A 17,289-nucleotide genomic window follows, 5' to 3' on the forward strand; every position below is an offset into this window, starting at 1 on the left:
CAATACCTGGTTTAGGGTAGGGCACATAGTAGGCAATCAGTAAATGTTTGTTGAATCAACAAATGATACAATGCATGAATGAGACCTAGTCAAATTCATTAACCTATCCTCTAATCACAAACTTGAATGGTAGAGACAGCACATGTATTATACAGAATGGCTTTTCCATTTGGGAATCAGACAGACATTTTTAAAGTAACTGTTATTAATCAGAAAGCCACAGCTTCAGACTATTCAGGCTTATTAGCAAAGGGCATTTTTGCTGAGAGGAACCTCAGTTCAGGCTCTGACTCTGGATTGTCTCTTTTTGGGAACAAGAGGTTGTTCAGTGAAAGGACCCTCAAGCTATACAATTCAGGCTGGAGATCCATGTGGGTAACTGGTCTTCATATGTCAATGGATGGCATCCTAAATTTTCAATATTCTTTCATGCAAAACTGTTGGGGGTAGGAGGAGACCTGGGTAAAAAGGATGACTTGTCTTGACTTTAAAGATACCGGTATAATTTCACACCCCACTAGGTTATTGTCCCTCTCCTGACTTCTCTGTTCCTTCAAACTTTGGGAAACAACAGATTGCTCCCCCACAGCCCGTGCAATCTCACTTTGAAGAAGACTGAGACATAATTTAAGCATGGAAGATGTTTTATTTTACTGAGCATATTCAGCTCAGAGAGACACTGGAAATGGCTTTGAAGGAGCCAAAGCGGCAACCTGCCATATGTGGGGTGCTAAAACTAAACTCAGGCTTAATGGGGCTGCAGATTCAAAATGAAGTTTATTTGAAAATGCAATTACATTTTAGAAAATTTGAAAATTAGAGAAAATCATAAAGAGAGGGAATGTTGCCACACCATAATCCTATCCCCAATGTGTACTCACTGTTTATATTTTGTGTTTCCATTTTTTATATATGTCCACCCATACTTAATATATACGCACCCTAACACACACATACACACAACACACACACACACACACACACACACACATGCATCTTGTTAAAAAGTATGGACATACTACTTATAAAATTTTATATTCTATTTTTGTTTCCACTTGGATTAACTGGTAATTAAAGGCTGAGCTGAATTTAAAGCACATTTATCTAATGACAGAAAAACTGCCATTGACAATTTAAAGTGAAACATTTCTAAAATTTCATAGTACCTTAGAAATCATTTACTTAAATCTCACACACACTTCTCTCTTTCTCTCCATAAATGAAGAAAACAAGCAACTGGGTGGCATCACACGTACTTTTCCTGTGTACATGGTCCTCCTTTATGCACATATAGGACATAAGCACGGTGCAGTTGGGGAAAGTACCAGTTCTGGAGTCAGACTGCCTGTTCACATCTTGACACTGACACTTATTACCTTTCTGATATGGAGCAAATCCTTCACATAACCATTTCCTCTTTAGTAAGAGAGATTAAAATATGCCTGTCATATGATTATCATGGAAATACAATGAGTAATTATGAAGAGCACTTAGAACAGAGGTGGATGTTTAATATGGGCTCAGAAATGTTAGCTATTATTATTAATAATACACATACTATCTATATTTAGGAGACAAGTCTTATCTACAATGACCAGTTCATGGTCACCTTGAACTCCTTTCAGACATCCCCTCAAAAGACTAAATATAAATATCAGTGATGTGATTTTTTTGATCAACCCATCAGTTGATCAGGAAAAAAAAAGTATAATAAAATGTATTCATGCACAGGGACTTGGAAAGTTATGAAAGAAATTTACAATGTGGTTTATAAATTTCACTGTAGAAACAAAACTTGGAAATGAAGTAATTTTGATAAATGTACTAGCCATGTATATCATATATAATCATGTGTATCCAACCATGTGTAAAATCACATATTATCAACTTTGATTATGGCTTTTAAAGAACATCTACTCTAATGGGACTCATTTCATAGAGAAAGAAACAAATCTGGTTATGCTGTGGACCTGACTTAAGGATCCTCAGCTTGTCAGTGCAGAGTGACCAGAACAGCATGCTCACGATTCTCAATCTGGTACTCTTTCCACAACCCAATGACTACCTTTATGTGACAAGGTACTATAGTTCTGTTAGAAAGTCCCTGGAAGTCCTATGTGTTAAAGGCCTCATCATAAGCCTGTGGTGCTTCTGGGAGATTGCAGAAACTTTAAGAGGGGGTATCTATTGAGAATTCTTAGATCACTGGGGGCATGTGCTCAAAGGTGATAACAAAACCCTGACCCCTTCCTCTTTCTCTTTTTGTTATCCTGCAGAAATTCTCCTCCATGTGTTCCCCATCATGATAAGCTGCTTTATTATAGGCTCAAAGCAACAAAGCCAAGCAATCATGGACTGAAACCCTCAAACTGTGAGCCAAAATAAAATGTTCCTCTTTTTAAGTTAATTGTCTCAGGTATTTTGTCACAGTAATGGAAAGCTGACTACCACATTAAAAAAAAAAGAGGAAAAGGTAAGTGTAGAGTGATTCAGGATGGGTTTCATGGAAAAGGTGGAATCCAGTGGGTTTTTTTTGTTTTTGTTTTTGTTTTTTTGCTGTTGTTGTTGTTGTTTGTTTTTCTTTTTTAGGGAAATGTTTGGAAATGAACTCAGAAGAGGAGACAGCCAATCAGATATAGAGAAAACAAGGGTAGGTACTGTAGCAGAGGATTGTTGGGGTGAATTCAGGGAACAGTGAAGAGGTCAGGGAAATTTGACATGCTTAACTTCATGTGGACGGATGTTTTTGCTCATAAGAGTCTAGTTACACTGAGGACCTTGGCAAAGAACCAAGAGACCTTTATCCTGAATTAAAATGAAAGACAGGAGAACCCACTCTGCTCAGAAAGTCAGTGGTCAGTACAAGGTTGAATAAACCTTTCCCTATCCTTTCCCCCATTTGCAGATACAGGAACTTGATTCTGGAAAATAATAGAAAGAGGCAGCATGTTGGAGTATCATGCTACCAGAGTGATGCTGAGTAAATCTCTCTTGCTCTCATTTGTTCATCTGTCCAATAGTGAATAATAACACTGTCTTGCTCCTGGGTCGCCTTTCAAACAGATAATAAGATACGTGTGCTTATGCTCTGCGAACAACGAAGGGTTATAATTTTGACTGAAAGAATTTCTTCAGCTCTCCCCTTTACCAACAATGATCAACCCCAAGCTAACTCTAGAATTTCGCTCTTCCCTCCTAGGATGGCTAATGCAGCTGGGGCCCAACCATGGAACAGCTGCACCGAGCAATTGAGACCCTTCCTTGGAAATCACAGCACAGTTCACGATGAGCTGCAAATGCATTGCAGTGACTGATTAAAAAATACAAGATGAAATATTGCAGCTATCAATAATTCCTGCACATGGCTGACTTCTAATGAAAGAATAAAGTTTCTGAGGGAGAGAGAAGAAATGAAGAAAAGGGTTTTTTATCAATTTCAGAGGAACACTTTGATATAATCCTGAAAATTTCTCTTGGTGAAATATTTTCTTTCATTACCCTCCATCATACAGTGTTTGTTTAATTTCCCCCTTTCAGCAGGTATATATTTCAGTTTTTAATTTAAAAAAAAAAAACATTGCTGTTCCTCATTGGTTTCCCCAAATCATTTCATTTCCTATTTCTTAGCTTCTCTTTGGAATTTTTGCTGCTGTTGTGGTTGCCAAGGATGAGAAATCTCTTCTGATATTTTGTTCTCTAAAACTTTTGTTTCGAAGGTAGAATGTGATCATAGGCGATTTAATTTCCCTAGACTTCAATTTCCATGTCAACCAAAAAAAAAAAAAATGTAATTTCCGCTTCTACCTCCAACACTTAAAAGCATAGCATTGCTTCTATTAGTAAATTCCTCTGAAATATTTTAGTAAAAATATTATTAAAAATAAAGCATCTGTAGTGTAATTAGTAGATATGCTACAACATGGGTGTGGAGGCTTTGTGAGGCCGTGATAGCCTGAAATCTCTCTAGCTGCTTGATGGATTTGGGAATTGAAGGTCACTCAACGCAGTGACCTACAACATTTTTCTTTTCCTTCTATTTAGTTTTCCTTTTTGACTTCTGCTGTGTCTTCCTGGGCTGGTCTTCTTCCTGGTCTTTTGCCCATATAATAAGAATTTGTCTCATCCTTTGGGGATCTCTGGGCCTTGTGTAAGAAAAATCAGCAAAGAGACAAGAAGCATTTTCTCCCTAGCCCCATCCCGCCAACTTCACATGGGAGCCTCACCTACAGGGGCCACCTCTACTGTGAGCTTGAGGCATGACCTTCCTCATAGTTCTCTAAATAGCTTCATGAATAGATCTTGGTAGTTTGTCTGAGTCCTAGACTTCCAGATAGGCTGGAGTATATGGGAATTAGCTAGACTTTGAGGTTATGGTCACAATCCTGTAAACTGCCGTGTCCGCCCATTACTGCTGACACCAATTTCAAGTTGGAGAGTTATCCAAAGCCATCCTCAGATTCCATAATTGACTAGAAAGACTTGCAGAGTTTACTAAAAGCCCTTGTTCTCACATTCATGTTTGTTACAAAAGAAGGAATTTAATTAGAACCAAGCAAAAGAGATGCATGGGGCAGAGTCTAAATGAGTTTCAAACACAAAACTTCTGTCATCCTCAGGATGTATTACCCTCCTGGCATCAGTGTGTGACAACATGTAGAGGGGATCACCCACCCAGGAAGCTGCTGGGAGTTTGAGTTCGTGGTGTTTATTGAGGCCTTATTATATAGGGTGCACTGAGCCTTTAGATCAACCCACACTTCATCACCAAAAGCCTCCTCCCTCTAATCAGATGGGTACCTTCCTGGCATAGTCAGTCCCCCCCCCCCTAAGTCTATCAGGTATGGACAGCCCCACTCTAATAACACTATCTTGCTCATGGGTTGCCTTTCAAACAGATAATAAAATACATAAACTATCAGGTAACCTCCAAAGCCCCATTGTGTAAAAAACAACCTCTATCTATGGCTTGGGGAATTACAAGAAGTTCAAGGTTATCTTCCCCCTGGGAGCCAATGACAAAAGCTAGACCTTTATTTGGATGGAACCAGATTCCTTATCACTCAAGATGCAAAACAAAGAAACAATGAAATTGTGGAAAATTCATAATCACGTCCACCTGCTTCAAGAATAACTTTAGTCCCCAGCTCACCTCTTATACTTTGTAAAGGATCGAAATAGGGCATTGATACAGAATTGTTGTTGGTACCCACTACTTGTTTATTTAAAGCAATACTGAAATGTTTCTGAAGTTCCAAATGTTATGATCTCCTATACACTGAATTTTTTTAAGTAGTATTTAATGTTGTTTTTCATGTAAGAAGTCCTTAATGTTCTGAATCAAATTCTCATTTTTCTTCAAAAGATCTCTCCTTCTGAGAAGAGCATTTGCAACCACAAAGTGCATCATTGGAGGATCTGTCTGTTGACAAGGATATGGCTATCTTGCTCCAACCCAGGTGTTTTCTAAACAAAACATTTGAGTGAATAACATGTCTTTTCTGTACCATTCTGTAAGACTGGGAGATAGAAGCAATTGCTATAAGTTTTGTAACCATACCGTTTTATTTGGTTCTGTCTTAACAGTGCTTTCAACATCTTAGGAGTGGCCTAAAAGAGTTTTAAAACATTTCTACCCATTAAGGGCAACAGGCGGGAAGCTCTTTTGTGAATAGAGATGCTAGTCCAAATGTTTTGTCTGTATCCATGCTCGTCTCAGAACGGCTTTGTCTGTGAAGAGGAGGTTGTAATATGCATCCGTGCATAACCATCTGCATCTTCACAACACGTCAATTGCTTGTATATTCACGGGTGGTGATTGACTGATTCGTGCATGTCCGTGCAATTTGGCGCTTTCAGCCGCATGCTGGCGGATGTGAGTGTATTTCACAGAGGCAGGTTGGGCAATAAATTTTGAAACTTTATCCTCATCTTTGGATAGAGTAATAAAAGTTTGTAGGCTTAAGAAAGCAATATTCCCTGGAACTGCAATATATGGGAATGATGAAACTGAACTAAAATGTACAGTAATCTCTAAGGCCTACCCAAGCCAGAGAGGTGCAAAGTGAGAACCATAAAGCAAAATTTAACACCCGCCACACTAAACGTCATTTTCAGCCTCTGACCAATTTCACACGGAATTGGGAAATATGACTAATATCAAGGCCTGATTCCCTGGGGGGCTTAAGCAGGAGCATGTCAGGAGGAAAAGTGATGGCCCATTGTTAGTTGAGCCAATGAGAGGTTGGCACTGGCTTAGCACAGTGTTCCACTGTGTTCCACAGTCTCCCCAACAGCACCCTGCTTTCCCCTTTCTTGAATTCCATCTGCTATGCACAACAAGATTTGCAGCCAGTCTCAGGGATTTGGGACCTCTTCAGGCAAGAGGTCTGGCCACAGCAGAGACCAAGGCCTTTCCTTTCTTTCGAGTTTAATTTGGGAGCTGGGAGGGTTGACTCTTTCCTAGGCAACACTTTATCCTATACAGTTCATGGTCACGAAGGAGAGGCCCCTAATGATAGGCGAACAGAGTAACCACACCTGCATAACTATCCAAAGAAACTGAGGCGTACAGTCATCTCGTCTAAAGCACTCATGCCCACAGTTATTCCATAAGCTGGAAATGCTATTCCATTTTGTTCTTTTTGGTCTCCATTGGATAATTATGTTGAATGCTGGGGCACGGGTTTCTTTCTTTTCCTTTTGTCTTCTTCCTTTCTTTTCTTTTGCCCCCTCCCCCTTTTAATTCTTATTATTTAACTACAGGACTCTCTCCAGCAATCTGGTTCTGCGTCCAGCTTGACCACCTCGCTCTGTCTTGCACCACTGATTAGACCCACCTTGGATGATGGTAGATACAGCCACGCAGGACTATCCACTTTGCTCAATGTCCCTGGTTTATTACAGGATCATTGTTGTGACAGAAACATGTCAGCAATGGCTGCTTTCCACTGAACAATGACTCCTAGGCTGTGGCTATGCAAGCAAAGCAAAGAGGAAAGACGAGCAATTATCCAGTGGATGTGATCCATGCTGACAGCCAATCTGGATAATTCAAATAGAAACAACTTCCTTTGCCTCACTGGCAGGTTTGGGGCTTGATTTAGTGAGATCATTGTTTAACTTTCTTTGCCTGTGGAAATGCAGTACATGTGTCTGCTGGTTAAGTGACGGTTTGGGGGTTATAACCACAGCATCTGTTAATTTGACATTCAAGTTTCACTGTGGGTTGGAAGCCCTTGTGTCTAAAATTTAAAAGTAGCAATATGTACCTCACCCCCAGCTGTCTGGGAACTCAGACTGCATAGGCTTCTTGGTTTTCTAATCTGCCCAGAGAAATAAAACCATCACCTGAGCCAAAGAGTAGTTTGCCTAATTGGATTTTTTTTTCATTTTAGAGATCCACAAAGTATAGTGTAATGTCACAGTTGTCTGAGTGACATTATGGGCTGAGCCAGACCACTTACCTAGACATGAAGATTTACATTTTGATGATGTTTTTTTCAAGTGCTTGTTTTATCTAGAGGGAAAAAAAAAGCAATAATTTAAGCAGCTGCAGAATTCCTCACACATCTGCAGGAAGTCCCTCCTTCTGCCCTGAGCAACACAGCATAATGGATGGAACATGAGTTTTAGAGTCAATTTGACCTGGTTCAAATCCCAGTTCCAAAACTCATTAGTTGTATTATCTTAAGCAAGATACCTAATCTTTTCCAGCATCGGTTGCTTTCTTTTCAAAGTGAGGATGATGACAATCATTTTGATAACTCCAAGGATGCTTGGGGGATTAAAGGTTATTAATTCAGTGCACATTTGCTGAGTGTCTACCATGGAGCAGGTACTCTTTCAGACCCTGTGAAAACCACAGCAAATGAAGCACAGAATCACTGCCGTTGTGAAGCTGATAATGTATTAAGGGAGATAAACAAAAATAAGATTAACATGGAAAATAAATAGTAGGTGACATGGTGCAATGGCCATGGAAGAGAGACAGGGACTGATGGTAGGGGCAAAGGTAGGATTTGTGATATGGTGGTGGAACAGGATTCCCTGAGGAGGTGAGGAATGGAGAGGTGAGAGTAGGTTAAAAAAAAAAAAAAAACAGGGAGAAGAGTATAAGGGTTTGAATCATGTCTCCCTCTAAAGATATGTTGTAGTTCTAACCAGAAACTTAGAGTGTGACCTTATTTAGCAATAGGGTCTTTATAGAATTAATCATTAAAATGAACTCATTATGATAGGTCCTAATCTGACTGGTATTCTTATTAAAATGTGAAATGTGGACACAGGGAGAGAGAAAGAAAGAGAAGGAGAAGCCAACTGTGTGACTGACGTGACATGTCTACAGGCCAAGGAACACCAGGGATTGCTAGCAAACACCAGAAATTACGAGAGACAAGGAAGGGTCTGCTCCTAGAGACTTCAGAGGAAGCATGGCCCTGTCCACAGTTTTATTTCAGTTTTCCAGCTGCAGAACTGTGAAAGAACAAGTTTCTGATTTAAAAAAAATACATTTAAAAAAATTTTTAATCAACAGCTAATAATTGTACACACTCATGTGGTAGGGTGTGACATTTTGATAGATGTATGCAATGTGTAGCGAACGAACTGGGGTAATTGTTATATACATCACCTCAAGTGTTTTTCATTTCCTTGTGCTGGGAACATTTGAATTTCTGTTGTTTTACACACCCAGTTTTTGATACTTTGTTATGGCAACCCTTGAAAATTAACACAAAGAATGTTGGAATGAAGGAACGGCCCTCATAAAGCCAGAAGTGTGCCAGAATATTCAAGGAGACCAGTGAGTCTGCAGAAGGACAAACACAAAGAGCAGGGAGATGACGACAAAGTGAGGTAGAGAAGGGCAGGTGATGTCCTATGTGCCCTTCTGGCCACCTTCTGTACCTGTACTAGGGGTGACAGGAAAAGCCATCAGTAGGCTTTGAGTAGAGGAGGAGCATGATGTGACTTACATTATAAAATTATGTATGTAAAGTGCTCCCTGATTGGCAATTATTATTTTTCCTCCTCTAGCCCACTTCACTTCTGATAAATACTGGTTGGAAAGGGAGGAAGGCAACGCTTTCAGGATCTGTGATTTGTGCAGCTGTTCCTAGGCTACATGCTGGTGAGAACCTGCACTCATATTGATTGCTGTCCTTAGAAGCTAACAGTGACCGAGAGCTTCACTATCCCTTCACCACGCACACCACGCACACATCATTTATCCAGGTCTGATGCACAGGAGGATGACTTATTCAAATAAATCTGTTTAACTTTGGTTCTAATTTGCATATGTATTTCTTGTGCTGTGCTTTAAAAAGATAATGAATCTAATGGTTTCCACAGGGCTGGTTGACCATTTCTAGAGAAATAGAGAAAAGTTTTGGATCACAAGATAAAAGAGCAGTCTTGGGGAGATTCTTGTTTGCTGGATATTTTTTTAAAAAATACATTTTTAAAATTTTTAATCAACACATAATAATTGTACGTTCTCATGTGGTGCTGTGTGGCCTGGGTTATTGCCGAGTGAGTGATAGGAAGGAGAACTAACTGCTAGCAGAAGAAAGGAGATGCCAATCTTTCCTCATTAAATGACATAGCAGTGTTAACTGCAGAGGGCTGGCGGGATAATGAGTGCTAGGACATTATTTCATTCATTCAACCCCTATTTATTGAGCATGTAATAAATGGCAGGCAAGTCAGGTAAGTATCAGATATTAAAAATTTAACAAAATACAACTCAATTCACAAATAATTTCTGTGTGCATGAACAAAAAAAGAAGGAACAAAGAAGAGGGAGATTCATTCTGCTCAGATATGGGAGAAGCCACGAGGCAGGAGGAACATGGAAGCTGAGGAATGTATTACAGGGCTCAAGCCACGAGTAATTGAAGCCAGCAGCCAGCAAGAGAGCCAAGGGCAGGAGGAAAGTTGAGATGGAGAGGTTGACAGTAGAACAGAGCTTGCTGCAGAGGATACCAGAGGGGATCCTAGGAAGTGCCGGGTGACCCAGAGAAACTGAAGGACATATGGAAAATATCTTAACAGGGGCAGAGCCCCCCATCACAGTGCTGGGACTCAGGGAAATGACTCCATTCCATGGGGATGGCTGAGAGGAAGGAAGTGAGGGTGAGTAGTGAGTGTATCTTGAGGGTGACATACATAATCTCTGTCATCACATCAGGATTTCAACACAGGGGAACAGCATGGAGAGTCTGATTTCAAACTCTGACTAGGGCATGGATTTAGAAACAAAGCAGCTCTTCAATTCTCATAATGCCTTGAAAAGATCAAAGCCAAACTCAGACCAGGAAAGACTGGGTGCTAAGGCCAGATCCAACCTAAGAGCTTGACACACAGTCGGGGAGAGGAAGGCTATAAAATAATCTTACAGGGTAACCTGGGAACAGCAGAAATACAGGCTAAACCACATGATCCTCACAGAGGAGAGAAGAGAGCTCTGCCTATCACCATGGCCACTGACTGATGCCAGGCACCATTGCTCCTAACACCATAGGCCACCTACACTAGCAGAAAACCAGCTGCTGCAAGCAAAGCACTTTCCTGTCCTTCCAGGGAAGCCAGAGAGAGAGGCATCGCAGAGTCTGGGATGGCCAGGACCTTAGACCCAACTCAGTCCTGTTGCTTCATTTAACGGAAGAAGACTCTGAGGTCCAGAGGTGTTACTTGTTCTAAAAAAAAAAATATTTTCCAAAGAAAGAAAGGAAGAAAAAAAAGTGCACCTACAGTTCTTTGCTGGTCTGTGCCTTGATTCAGATTTCCTTCTCTTTTTCTCAAGTGGCTGGAGAGGAGGAAGAAAGACTTTTAGATATAATCACTATAATTTAAAAAATTTTGTGGTTTTCTTTCTAGTCTAAGGAGTGATTCTGTAGAGTCACATGTATATATACTGAAAATAACAAATAGAAAATATCTCAAGACACTAATATAAAAGGATCTGTCTTTGACAGAGTGCATGGAAAATATCTGTTTATTTGCTTTTATTTCTTCTCTTCTTTCATAGAGACACTAAAAAGGCTCTCTTTCCTATGCTGACACACAAAATATCAAAATCTCTGTAGTCAGACTGCCTGTGTTAAGTCATGGCTCCACTTCTCAACAATAATGTAACCTAGCACCGTACACGTGATCTCTGTGCCTTGGTTGACTCATCTATGAAATGGGGATATGATAGTAACTATATCATAATTTTGAATAGGATGAAACAGGTTAATGCTTATAAAATTTCGAGAGCCATCCTTGGAACATGGGTAGCACTTAATCATTCTTTGCTATTAATATTTCTGTTATTACTTTTACACATCTCTTCACCTGTATGACCTTGGGCAAGTCAGTCACTGAAGTCACCTGGGAATCATGTGCAAAAATGAAGAGGTTAAAAAAACTAACTTCTAAAACCTTTTCTGATGTGAAGTAGAAAGTTCTGTCCTGCAATGTTGCCATGAAAGTAAAATCAATAGTTACATTTTCACATTGACGGCAACATTTCTGGAAAAGCATGCTTTGGGGGGTTTAAAGATGAATGTCACTGATAATTGGAAAACTTTCTCATTTTCATGAATGATCTTCTCCATTTGCTCCTTATTGCTCATAAATTGAAAAAGTTGTCTTGAACTTCAGTTTTATAAAATGTGAGCATTACTGAAGAAATGCAGATATAAAGGATGAAGACCATTAGTGCTCCTTTTGCCTATTCTGGTTTCGTTTTGTGAGTGCTTACAGTCTGTTGGCAAGGAGAATCCATCTCATTCTGACCCTGACCTTTGCGTAATATTTATTGGATTAGAGAAAAACAATCCACAGAGTAATAAAGATATCTGTGCATGCATTTATTATACACAAAACTGTGCTTCATTTTGGAAAATCTGTCCCAAACCCACTCAGGCAAATCAGCCATAACAAGGTCGCTGCAGACTTAGCAGAACGCCCTACAGATGTCTTTTGTTTTAGCTGGAATTGCAGCAATGGGGTGAAGGGAAAGAGAAGCAGGGAGGTTTGTACAGAGGGAGGGACACTTCAGCAGCAATGCACAGATAAAATAAAAATATTCAAGGTGACCCCGGAACAAGTAGTCTGCTCTATCAGGGTTTAATAGAGAACCTTCTTTCACAGGGGCTGAATTCCACTCCCTCTCCCTCTTCTCTGTTTCTTTTCTGTTTCCTTGATCTCTTGTTCTTTTGTCTTTAAAAAAAATCCACATATTCCAACACTCTTCTCAATTTCTGGAGAGGCGGCTTCAGGTCAGAATGTCTCCTGGTCAGGCCTCAATTTCTGCACCTATCTCTGGTCATCTCTCTTTGCCTGCCCTGGGCTCTCACAAATCCATTTCATATAAAGCTGCCATGAATATTCATCCCCCGTGCTGCTTTCATTTGGTTACATCTTAGATTGTGGATTTTGGAGATTTGCTCTTATTAGTTCAAATCAACAGCTCCCATTCACCACTCTCAGTCCTCCATCAATCGACCCCAAACCTGTTTCTGGGAGTTCCACAATCTGCTTCCTCCTCTTCAGTAAAATTCATCTCTGATATGTAACACAGAGGGAAGAAACTCCATCTGTTTCTCAGCTCTGAGTTCAGGCTTGCTCCTTTGTAATGATTCTCTCCCAAGGATTCCAGGGGTGGCAGGAGGAACTACCTCATAACCCCATGACCTAAGGCTTTCCCCAAGCCCTACCTCCCCAAACCTCTGCCACCTTCCAACTATGCTACCCTGGGACCACAGCTTACATCACAGGGGACTCTAGAGGGAACATAAGCCATACTCAAACCAAAGCGGATATCCCCTCTTTCTTGCTATTAATAGCTTGCATCTTTAAACATTTTTAATTAGTTCTTACCAGGAAGTTTCCAAATGTTATTAGTCTTTTCAAAGAACAACTTGTGTCTTGGTTGATTTCCTTTATTGTATGCTTGTTTTATATTTCATTACTTTCTACCTCTTATCTATCATTTCTATCTATCTCCTTTCTTTGGCTTAATTTACTATAGTTGTGTCTAACTTCCTGAGAAAGTCTCAAGGACTTATAAAATTAAATTCTATCCCGTCTTCTCTTCTAATACATTCATTTAAAGCAATAAATTTCTCTTTAAGATGGGCTTTGGTTGCATTTCACAAATTGATATTTATTTTTATCATTCATTCCTAAATAGTCCCCATTTTCTATTGTAATTTCTTTGCTTTTTCCTTTTTTTTCTTTTGACCGTATAGTTATTTATAAGTTTATTGCTTGATAATCAAACATGTGAGAGATTTTTTTTAGTTATCTTATTATTAGTGGGTAGCTAAATATTTATGCCTCTCGAAATAAGGAAGATACTTTGACTTCATTCTTTGAAATGTATTGAGATGTTCAATGGACCAATGTATATCAATTTTGGTAAATTAGAGTAACTTAGAATATGCATTTAGAAGAGATTGGGTCAAGTTTGTAATTTGTATTGTTCAAATCTTATATCCTAACTCATTTTTTTCTTGCTGTCTCTGTCTACTACTGATAGAAGTAAGTTATGATTTCCAACTATGATTGTAAGAGATGTCTTTTTGATGTTTAGTTCTGTCAGTTTTTGCTCTAAGTAATTTGAGGTTCGATTATTTGGTGCATGCAAATTTAAAATTGCTTTTGTATCTGGCCCTTTATTTATTATGAAATTTCTCTTCTGATTTTTACTAATGCTTCTTACCTTATTGTTTACTTTGTTGGATACCTTTCTATCCTTTGCAAAACTCTTGGAAGCATCAAAAAGTTGGATTTTGTTATTTTATCCAATCTAATAAGCTTAGCCTTTTAACTGGGATATTTATTCTTTTAACATTAAGAGTAATTACTGATATTTTGAATTTATATCTACCATCTTACCATTTGTTTTCATATTGTACCATCTGTTCCATGTTCTTTTCTCTCTCTGACATTCTCTCTCTCTCTCTCTCTCTCTCTCTCTCTCTCTCTCTCTCTCTCTCCAATTTTTTTCTCCTATCTTTAAAACTCCTTTTGGATTAATAATAAATGCACATATTATTAAACTTTGCCTTCTATTAATCTGTTAGACACATATTCTTATACTACTCCTCTATTGGTTATTCTTGAGTTTAAAATATACATAGCTGACTTATTAGAGTATAAAATAAATTAATTCCTTTACCACTCCCTACACAATGCCAGAAGCTTAGAACCTTCTTTGATTCTATTGCTCCTCTGTTTTATACCATATTTGCCATGAATCGTGATTCATATATATGTTAACCTCTTTAGACATTATTATCTATGCTTTATTTTGTCAACATTTATTTACATTTACTCACATATTTACTTTTCTGATGCTCCTCATTTTTAAATATTTCTACACTTTCTGCTAGGATCATTTTTCTTGCATTACATAAGTAGTACTTATTTTAGTAAGTATCAAATACTTGGGATTCCCATTAGGTTGATCAGGAATCATTTTTTGGTGGTTATTCAAACCATGATTATTCTGCCCTTATTCAAAGGTCTTGGTATTGCATGAAGGCAGGTACTGCACCTTGTTCTTCCAGTCTTTCACCTGTGCCAGGTGAGGAGCCCTCTCCAATAGGAACTGCCTGCCTGCCTGCTTGTTATTTCTCATGACTATCTGCAGATACCAGTCTCCTGCCAGAACGCTCCACTTTCCTAAACTTCCTGATGGTAATAACATTATCAATGGTGCTAATGATAATGAGCACTTGTCATGTATTTCTTATGCCCCAATGCTCTGTGCCAACATTTCATAGATATATTACCTCAATTAATCTTTACAGCAATGTTCGTGTCCTCTTTCTACAGAAGAGAGAATGAAAATTCAGAAAGGTGAAGTAAGATTTCAAAGATCACACCATTGATAAGAGATGTTGCTAAAACTCAAATGCAATCTGTCCAGATCAGAGCTGGGCTAGTTGATACTCATGCTGAGCTGCCTTTTTGCTGGACTCTCATATCTCAGGCAATGCTTTACTGCTTAGCTTCTCTTTATATTAGAATCTTCACCCAAGCTGGTGAAGTGAGTATTATCCCATCTCAATGCCTGTGTCCAGTCTCTCAGTCCAATTCTGTTCATGTCTTGCCTTTTCAATATCATATTCTGGCCACAGTAAGCTTCTTCATCTAGGAAAAATGTTATCACCGGAGATTCATTGTTATTATTATTATTTTTTTTTGAAACCAGGGGACTTTGGGCAGTGTCCAGAGACATTTTGGACTGATAAAATTGTGGAGGGGGATGCTACTGCTATTTACTGGATAGAGGCCAGAGATGCTGCTAGATATCCTACAGTGCACAGAACAGCTCCCACAAGAAGTATCCAGCCCAAAATGTCAATATTCTTGAAGCTGCAAAACTCTTATCTAGACAACAAATATTTATTACCTACTATTTTTTAGCTATTGAGTTAGGCATAGGAAGTAAAATAGAAAAGGAGCATAATACCTGCCTCAGGGAAACTACCTTTTTATGGGGAATACAAATGAACACACAAGAAGTTACCCCACAATCTAGAAAAGACTTCCCTTCCTTGAGGCTGCTCAGGGGACCATGGTAGTCCCAAGAAAAGAAACTCTGACTTGAAGAACCAAGAAAGGCTTCCGGAGTCTGTGACTTTTGAGCAGGGTATTGCATAATAACTACAGGTCATTCAAGGGAAATGTGGATGGTGGCTGTTTTAGGGGACTAGATACAAGAAGAGAATGTATTCTAGTGAGAAAGAAGCATGCTTGCAATGCCTCAGAGGTGAAAGGAAATGTATTATGTTCGAAGAACAACAAGTGTAAGAGCAGGTGGGCAAACTGCAGCAAGATATGAGGGCTGGGCACTAGGCTGTCACCACATTGTCATGGTCTTGACAAACCTTCCTAAGGATGAGGGACTTTTATATGCAATGTTAGCATATAGTTTCATTTTAAGCAAGAGGGTAGCATGATCACACTGGCAATTTCAAAAGACCGCCATGTCTGAAGTATGGAAGATACATTGGAGGAGGAGACATGAAGACAGGGAGAACCTGAAGAAGGGAATTATATCCATCCAGACAACAGACAGAGGTGGGCTAGAATCTGAGATTGAGAGACATGAAGGAGTTCGGGTGATGTCAAAGGGGAGAGTTGGCCAGACTCCATGATTGACTGTGAATGGGGGGCAAGTGGGAAAGGCATCAGAGGATTCTAAGAACAGGACAAGGATCACAGCCATCTTGCTCACTGCTCATTTCCTGAATCTAAAACAGTGCCTGACAGGTGAGAGGCACTCCAAAGATATGCTTCTGTTACTGTCAGCATCCTTGGAGAGACTGGGGACAAGTAGCACAACAGAGAGAACACAGCCCAGGAGCAGCAATAGATTAGAGGACAGGAAGTGGAGGAGTTCAGGTATGGATGTGTTGGCTTCAAAAGTGTCCAAGGGGAGTAAACAATTGGATAAAATAGTTACAAGCTAAAGAGAGAAAGACCTGAGCTTGAAATAAAGACCAGGGAGGCTTCCATGAAATTATGGCCCTCAAATTTTATCAATAGATGAATAACTCAGAAGAGTGAGTTGCACAGGTACAGAAGGGCTCAGAAAAGACAATTGAGAACTATCAAGATATCAGGGAAAAGAGGATGAACCCTAAAGCATCTCGACAAGAGTGCTAGACAGGTACTCTGCAAATTGTTGGAGTAGAGGTAAAAAAAAAAAAAAAGAAAAAGAAAACTCAGCATATTCTGCTACTAGATTTGTCTGCAAAAGGGATGGGAAATGTTACAGAGATCTCTGGAAAAGGGCATGTGGCTAAAGACAGAATGATTTTTTTAAAAAGAGAGAGCGAGTACAATCATGACTATCTGTCAACAGAAATGGATAAGAACCCTAGAACCTTAGATATACAATAAGGATATATATTCAAGAAGGCAAGAGTTGATAGAATCCCCAATATAGAAGGAGTCAAGACCTCTGAGCCGGAAAAGATGCACCTCATTCTCTGCAATCACCCATAAGACAGGCAAAGAGAGTGGGTATAAATTCACCTGGATAAATCAGCTGGCAGTAAACTAAGGTGCTTCTCCTAGTATTTGGTGCACTATGCAATCATATCATTCCTGTGGCAAATGTAATGGAAACTAGTGTTATTCCACATTGAAGTCCTAGTCCACTTTCCGAAACTGCTCTAGTCAACTGGTTTTTCCTAAAGACCAATTGCACAGTGACTTTTGGTAATGGTGATAATCAAAATCTAGAGGGCCTATCGATTTCTCCTTTCTTTTAGTTATTCCTCACAT

This window comes from Marmota flaviventris, chromosome 12, assembly GCF_047511675.1.
Source record: "Marmota flaviventris isolate mMarFla1 chromosome 12, mMarFla1.hap1, whole genome shotgun sequence".
NCBI lineage: Eukaryota > Metazoa > Chordata > Mammalia > Rodentia > Sciuridae > Marmota > Marmota flaviventris.